The following is an 8,910-nucleotide window of genomic DNA, read 5'->3' as shown; positions in this document are numbered from 1 at the left end:
TCCATGTAATATCGCCTTGACTAGCAGGACTTTTGTAGACAATTGAAGTCGTTCGGAACTGTCATACCTGCTGTGTAGAGGATGTACAGACAGTTCCATCAATCGCTTCAGCAGAATGCGTTCGAAGACTTTTAAAAAGGATGGAAGCGAACTTATTGGGTGGTTTATCTGCGTTGAAGGGTTGCCGTCTTTGTGTATCATGACAACCCGCACACGCTTCCATTGCTTAGGGAAGTACCAAAGTCTTAGAAGACTTATAGCTTTGCGTTATTAATAATTACTAGTGCCATAATTCCTTTGTGTGGAAGATATTTGACTGCTCTATTGTCAATATCATCGGGTCAAGGTGTTTTCTTCAGTTATAGGGCTTTTTAGCTACAGAGTGCCTTCTTGCATCATGGGATGTCTTTTACCTGTTAATCGTAGGGTAGCGGGAATACTAGAGCCATTAATAAGTATGGAACTGTTAAAAGAAAGCGGACCTAAAGTACATATATTCTTGATTAGGATCAATAGCCGGCCATGTCCGTCTGTCTGTCCGTCCGTATGAACGTCGAGGTCATAGGAACTATAACTGCTAGAAAATTTAAATAATGCATGCAGGTTACACTGACATAGTTTGTTTCCTGACGTTGCGACGCCCATAAACCGCCCAAAAACTGCCAGCACCGCACTTTTGAAAAATGTTTTGATATTTTTTATTTTTTTATTACGCTTGTAAATTTATATCGATTTACCACAAACCTGTTTTCCACACCCACTCTAATGCCCACAAACCCCACATCGTTCTTTCCGTGTTAGATGATTATTTCCATCTTGTCGCTATCAAGCTCCAGCCTTGTTGACTCGTTGGCTTGCGATCAAGTCCGCCTTGTCGGTTTTGTCCGTAATAAAGAAACTATTCTTTCCGAAAACGCTTACAGGTAACGTGTCTTGTACCTATTGGGTCTTTGCCATGAGATGCAACGCTGGGTTCAGCTCATTTTGTCCTAAGCACAGCGCATATACCCACGAGCTTCAACACCTTAATGCCATACTTATTACCAAGGGATAGAAAAGCAGGTACCCACCTCCTGGTGTTATATAGGTGGTTATCATACTGGAGTATTGAAGTAAACGGACAAAAGCGTACTAAGTAGCAGATAAACATGTCTCCCGCTAACCCTTAATTACACTCAACTTACCTTGGCTTTCACCTTGGCAGGCAACTCAGAGAGACTATGAAGCTGAATTCACATAAACGATCGCTACCCTTCTGACTGGATTTCAGGTTCCATAGGTACATAGATCATTCTGATATAATTGTTTAGGATGATGTATTCAAACAAAAAGCGACATACTCCTCTAAACTTACCTAGTGATTCCCTGATAGAAACTGCCAACACAAAGAAGAAAAGTAACAAAGAAATAAAGACATTCCATTAAACCATGGACCTCACAGTTTTAGTCGGATCGTTAGCGATCAAGGACGTCGCCAGGGTAGAGCAGGGGGACCGCCCTTGGACCTAAAAGGAATGTTCAAGAAATTTCATAATTTGCTGCCTATCACGTAACTTCTCTTAGCATGAAGTTCGCATTCTTAATGCCAACCTTCTATCCCTTATAGTTCCCAGAATCATGACTGTCCTACCGACTTATTTCGACTCGGCTAGTGATCCTTATCATCTAAAAGCCAGTTGCATACTTTTCACGCAGTGTTGAATACCCTTAACCATACGGGGAGCTGCTATCAATGTAATCCAATTTCGTTTTCGTTTTAGTTTCAGATTACAATTGCTGTCCTATTTGAAAACCAAAAAGCCATCCGCAGGCCCCTTCTGCCGCATACCAATATATTCCCACGAATGAATTGTGCAATTTCTAGTCAGTGGACTGACAACAATTCAAATTATTATTGCAAATAAAGGACTGATATGGAAGACGAGCAGCAGGACGTGCAGCTCAGGATTCGTTTTCCCCTTTATTATGCGTCACAGCTCTACAGTTTTGCAATATGTAAAGTGTATTTAATACATTATTCTTTATGCTCGGCTGCCTTTAATCAGTGTTGTCTCTGGCACCGTTTGGTTTGAATTCGCATTTGCAATTTCATTTGAATTCCACTCTCACTGCATCCATTTGTCTCTGTCCAGCCGGCTCCCGTCCGCCGTCCGCCGCCCACCGCCCGCCGCCCGTCGACGGCCTTTGACCTTGTTTCTGGGTCTGTGCGCTACCTTTGCCCATATGGCTTGCAAAGATAAGAACGTCTGATCGTAGCCTCGTAGCCTGGTAGTCAAGCGCTGTTGGCCGTTGGAAAGAAAACACTTTGCTATCGTTAATGCCCGGGCTGCAAGCTCTGTCGACTTGTCGCCATCCTTGTAGTTGTCGTTGTCGCTGGCAACCAGACAACCAGATACCTGGGACACAGGGTGGTACATTTTTAGAATTCATTGAATTTTAAAACATAACAATAAAGCACTCAAGATGTGCTGTGTGCCACAGCAAACCAAAGGTATGCCGAGCACACACTGCGGCCCGTGAAAATGGGAAAACTTGTTCTCCCTTGGTTCGGTTCGGGTCGCTCCTGCGCCGCGCTGTGCTGCGTTGTGTTAAATGTGGCTCCGGATTGCTTGGCACAGACAACGAGCTCGAAAATAGCGCGGAAAATTTCAGCAAGTTTTCCACGCCCTTTGCTGCTCGCGGGAAAATCACATTTATAATGAATTGCAGCTGTTGCGTAGACACTGCAGCAGCAACAAGCGCGAGGAATGCTTGGCCCGGATTTGCAATTCATTGGCGTGTATATCCTGCCAGTGTGTGAGCCTGCTTCAAGCATTTTGTATAAATTTAATTCGCGGCTATAAACGCATCAGCACAGACAATCCGGGCTGGGCGACCGCCCTGCTCTCGTTCTTGCGAAAAGCTGCAGCTGCCAGTTACTCGGTGCACAATCCACCCTTTCCGCCCAGGGACCCAAATACGTTTACAGCAATAAACGTGTTGATTTATTGATTTTGCACGTCGCATAATTTACTTTACCTGCATGATGGCATCAAAAAAGTGGGCGACACCCAAACAACAACGACGCCGGGCGGGCGACAGGCGACGAGGGATCTAGAGGCAAAGGCAAATAAAAATCATGCGCCCCTGTTTATTTCCCAGCTCGCACGAACCTCTACCTGGATTGCTTGCATTTTGTATTTTCCATTTTCCATTTCCATTTCACTTTCTTTTTTCGGTTGTATATCTTGTTGTCAACTCTCGGTGCCAACTCGCCCGCCAACCCCTTTCACCTGTCTGCCATCCAGATTGTCATCCCCTTCCTCGTGGTTGTTAAGCTGGAGTTGCTACTTTTTTGCACCTATCTATCTGATGGCGGCAGCAACAATGGCCACCGCCGACTCCCTGCCGTGTGCCATTTTCAAGTCGCTCCCGGAAACGAAAGCGGTTTTCATATGCATGTGCGCGCCCAGCAGCACAAACAAACAACCGCATGTGCACACAGCGTTGTGCTGAGCGTGTGTGTGTGTGGGTGTGGGTGTGCGGGACTTTGACGCCTATGGCCACGCCCTTCGTCCGCCCTTACGTGCTGACAATATGAAATGTGCACAAGAATTCTGGCAGATTTCTGGAAGATTCGACTTGCCTCCCGATTCGGATACAATGACTGCAGAAAATGTGTTAACAGAAGGACCAGGTTTTTGGAAAATTCTTGATACTCAAATTTTTGTGTGCCTGCAGCAAAACGCTATTTCCGAAATAATTTGTGTTTTGTAGGTCCGATATAAGAAAACACGCTGCCTTAGCTATAAATAGCTAAATTTCCTAAGTCATAATTGGTTCCAGATATTAATATTAAAATTACTTCTTTTAAAATTCTAAATTCCTTAAAACGTTTCATACATATATACCACATTCTCGTAATTTACATTAAAAAGTAAATAAGCAACAAATAATTTAGAACAACTATCTTATTTATGCAATATATTTTGTATCTAAACGGTATTTTACTGTCAAGAAACAATCTAAATAATTCAAAATGGTGCATTTTTCTAATAAATATAAAGTATAAAATACAATTTTTCGTCCCAAAAGTGTATATTAGAAATATTGATTGTTTTCCTATGCTATACTCAGAAATTATTTTCTGAAATATAAGTTGGGTAACCTTTAAACCCTAACCCTAAAATATAACTTAGCCTAAAAAATAAAATAGATTCCTTGAGTATCGTAACGCCCACAAACCGGAAAAGACTGTCACACCCCATACATTTTAAAAATGCCATAATTTTTTCCACATTTTTCTTAGTTTGCCAAAATATGGTAAAATTTCTCTGATATCTGATATTCGATATTAAAAAAATATACTAAATCCTTGTCTCTTGTTACTAGAATCCTCACATTCAATCCGACAGTTTTCCGTTGCAACTTTTCTACGAATCTGGTTTATCGAGTAATCGAATTGGAATCTGCATGCTTAATGACAACTCTTGAGCTCTTTTAGTTTGAAATGTCCAAAGGTTCATGTGGACAGTTCGTAGGACAAACGGATGGACAGAAGGAATCTGTTGCATTGAATGAGCATGGAATTCTGATTAAGATTATGGAAACGCAAACCAGTGTGACATACTTTTTAATGTGCGGTTAGCAATAGCTCCAGTAAGAGACACATCCTATTTGGCAAGAGAGACGTGCTGGCCATAAAACAATACTGACATAACTAAAACCATAAAATGGTAACAATTAAACTGTCAGACAGATGAGAAGTTTAAAGCTGAATCGGTAGAGGACGTATAATTTTAACGAAGACTGTTCTGGGCCGGAGACCTGGTGATCCCGATGATTGTTTATGTACTCTCTATAGCATACATTTGTTTGGCTTTAGCCACCTGTCACCCCCCCTTTGCGTTTCTTTCTCCGTTGTGTGCACAGAAATGGTAAATAAATTTGCATACTTTAGTTCATCGTTAGTTTTGCAAAAGCTCAATTTTCTATGCAAAAATGCAGCTCTGTTGATGACAAAAAAGTAAACGAATTACAATGCCAAAATAAAAAGATGGCAACAAAAGGGTTAAACTGAAGATTCTGGCGAAGCTCGGAATGAATACTCGTATGTGCAGGGCGTGGACGGGTGCAGTGGAAACATGTTAATGAGGAATTTGTTTATCGCATTATTCCTGTGTCCTTTGTTCAAATGCTGAATGATATTCAGTTAGCATAAAAACGGCGATTCGTGACAGTTTCTTTTGGACTTGATTTATAAAACCGCAATGTGTGGGTATCTCCTTTTGGCCAGGTCCCCCCTGCTATGGCCAAATCTACTCGCTCCTTTCCTGAATGCCAGATTTCTGGCATTGTTTTTGCTGACCGTGGCTTTAATGGCGCATTTAAGCGCAACCGCAGCCCCTAACAACATCAACGGTAACAATCCTGACTGCATGTGTGCACTTTATGGACTGGTCTCGGCTGCAAGGATGCGTTGCCGGGTTGCCGGGTTGCTGGGTGTGTGCGGCTTGTTCGCAGGAGCACGACGGGTGGGAAGAGGTGGCATGGCTCAAAACCCGTTTCGGTTAAAATGCCGAGACACACGCTTGCGCGAAATTTTATGATAGTATTTTGGTGTAATGGCGTACCGCATTGTAGCTTTCGGCGCAGCGCAGCTCCCGCCCTTGCCACCTCTGCCACCTCTGCCGCCTCGGCTGCTGCCTGTTCCTGTAATCTAGTGCTGAAATATGGTTTTAAGGTAGATTCAAGGCAATTTACCATATTGGCCGCAATACAATTTCCGCCGAGCAGCGCCGACAGAACGGCGAAACAAGGACAACTGCCGCATAAGGCCACATAAATACCCAACAGCAGCGGCAGCGGCAGCAACAACAACCGCAGCAGGAATTACAGCTGCAATGCCAGCGACATGTGTATTTAAATTTGCTGTGGCTTATGTTATTTGCCTTGGCGTTGGCTGTTGTTTTTATTATAACAACATCACAGGGGGTTTCAGGAACAACAGAAACGCGTCAAGCAATTTACTTATCATAATAAGCCACGGTTATGTATGCACTCATATAGAAACCTATAATGCGTTAATCTCCAGTGTGTAAATTTCCAAGGAATCTTGAAGAGCTGGTGGTTTAGTTTCATTAAAGAGTCATTGCAGAGCAGAGTTCAATCTACATGTTATTTGTAATTCGTTTTTAACATCACATGTTAAATATCCCTAGTAAGCACTCCCTAAGGATTAAGGACCACTCTTTAGACTCGCGAACTTACAGAGAAAAGATACAAAATACAAGAAATTTATAGTTTTACCACCAGTTTCATATGGATTGAAGGGTTGGCCCTCCAAGTTTACACATAACGTTATCGCTGGCTTACTTATCGAATTTCAAATGGAGATCGCCAAAAAGAAATGTACCCAAATGTTACTAATCGAAGAAGAAGAGGAAATACTTAGTTGGTTAGGGAGACAGTCGGCAATTAATAATGCGACAAACAAAAAATTCAGCATTTATAACTCGCTTTAGGCGTTCTTTGTGGTAACGATTAAGTTTAAAACATTCAAAAAATATCGGTGCTCATGCACCAATAAACAAGATTTATAATAAATAAAGAAGATAAAGAAAAAGCAGGTCCAGCCGTCGCTCTAGGACGATAAGAAACTAGTTTGCCCAGAAACGGTCGAACGGTCAAAAAGATCAAAACGGAAATCAAATCCTGTTGACTTACTTCCAAACGTACTACCAAAGTTTAGAACTCCTAGCTGGTTTACCCACATATGTACAAGTTATCCAACCCATGAACATAGCTCCCTTCCACAGTTTATAAACAAATTTCAATTCTCAATCTCGTCGGCATTTCCTTTGTCTTTGTTTTTGTCATTGCCTTTGCCAGCACTCAGCTACCCGCTAAAATAAGCAACCCAAACTTAACGTAAACACAGCTTCCGCTTGGAGACCAAACCACGGCCGACTTATTGCGCATCAATCAAAAACTGCATCGATCAGCATAATTGAATTTCACAATGCAGTGGAAAATTTCCAGCATAAAGCTTTTATCGAAAGTTCGGTAATTTTGCGAAAGAAAAGCTTCTGGCCGACATTGATTGGATTAGGACTTAGAATTTGAAGATCAGTCTGAATTGGAGTCTGAAAGAGTCGGGAGTCTGAATCGGGACGAGATCGTCAACAGCTCGAAGCTAAATATAAGCTACCAATAAAGTGTCTCGTAATAGTATAAGTGAAAAAGTTTATCACCAAATAAATGTTAAATAATAAAAAATAAAATTTATTTTTTTAAATAAATAAAGAGTAACAATTTTAATTTACATATGTAAGTAGGTCAAATATCTCAGAGAGCCACCTGGCATTGGAGATAGAGGCTTCCCTGCAATAAATTCTATTTCACTCTCTAATCCAAGGGGTCAAAGTTTGCCAGGTTCTTCACCGTTAACTGCCAGGCGGAAATCAAGAGCTCTGCTGGTACATTCCCCATTGATTCACATAGTAAAATCTACCGACATGATCCAAAGAGAACTTAAACGGATCAAGTCATCTAATCGATCCAGCATTCAGATTCGTGCATCATTCCACCGGTTCAGTTCAAGGCTGCGAATTGAAAGTGGGCTTCATCACTAAAAAACGATAGCACCCTCGGGAATGACATCAAGAAAAGGTCCGCTTGAAAAGTAGGCCTCAACTGCAAAGGCACGGTCCTCACTATTCCAACGCATGATGGCGACTGAACCGTGTCGGGAGAAAACTTTGCAGTTGCCCCTATTGAACATCAACTAGCTGAATGGCGGGCATTCTAAAAAAGGAAGTTATGCTGCCGCACCCTGTATTTTCCTAATCGACTTGAGACATGTGGTCTCTGTTATTTCTCGCTCACGGTCAAGACAGACGGTCACCGTTATCATGCGATAACAACATACTTTTCGGTACTTGATAAAAAATTTCTCCCACTGGGCTGAGATATGTCTCGCAAGCATCCCCGCTGAAAAACTGGCTAAAGCTTTACCTATGCTTTCGAAATACCTAAACCAGTAAGAACAGATCCAGTTTAAATTTACTCTGCTCTTTAAGGAGCGTTCTCGACTTAGAAGTAAAGTCTAAAGGAAATAGACAATTGCTCGAATAGAACAATAATAGATTAATATAATAGTATTCACTTTATATTTCAAGGAATAGGCCGACCCTCTCCATCGTTGCATTTATCGCTTTCGATACGATCCCTTAATGGAATTAGTTATTAACTGGAATTTTACGGCACTATAGGCTGTATGATACATTTTTGTAGCCAAAAACCTATTTTCATATGTAGAAGAACGTTATTTTGTCCGTATTAAGTATGTATATTCTTCACCAGGATCACTAGCCCAATCGACAGTTCGAAAACTATAAATGCTGGAAAGATGAGACGCCCACAAACTATAATATATACTATATAATATATACTATGTTCACTTCATTACTTTACAAGTTTTTTAAAATAATATACTTCACGTCTTATCCAATCAATCTAATATGTTTTTTATTGCCCCGTTTTGGAAAGCAATTCTGACTTTTAAAAATCTCGCTTTTCCAACTAATGTCTTTCAAGTTTTTGGCAAATATCCTCACACAATTAGCTCCTTTAGCGCTAACAACGGACGTGAGATGCCACTGGCAGTGCTGTTTCCGGGTTTTTCCATCGCGATGGCTAACAGTGGGGTTGCGTTGCCTTAAGTGCCGTTTGTTCGGCTACCCAATTCATTTGGCCGCTCAGACAGTTCATGCAACCCACTCCCCACACCCCACACCCCACTCCCCACCCCAGTCCGTAGAGATACCAGACTGGGCCGTCAGCCACAACTAGATTTTTGGCTGGCTCGTTGCTGCTTCAGCTGCTGTTGCGGCGTTAGGCAATTTGTTTGTCATTGCAATGCATGTGCGG

Source organism: Drosophila sechellia, chromosome 2R (genome assembly GCF_004382195.2).
Source record: "Drosophila sechellia strain sech25 chromosome 2R, ASM438219v1, whole genome shotgun sequence".
In the NCBI taxonomy this organism is placed as follows: Eukaryota; Metazoa; Arthropoda; class Insecta; order Diptera; family Drosophilidae; genus Drosophila; species Drosophila sechellia.
This window is presented reverse-complemented; position numbering follows the sequence as displayed.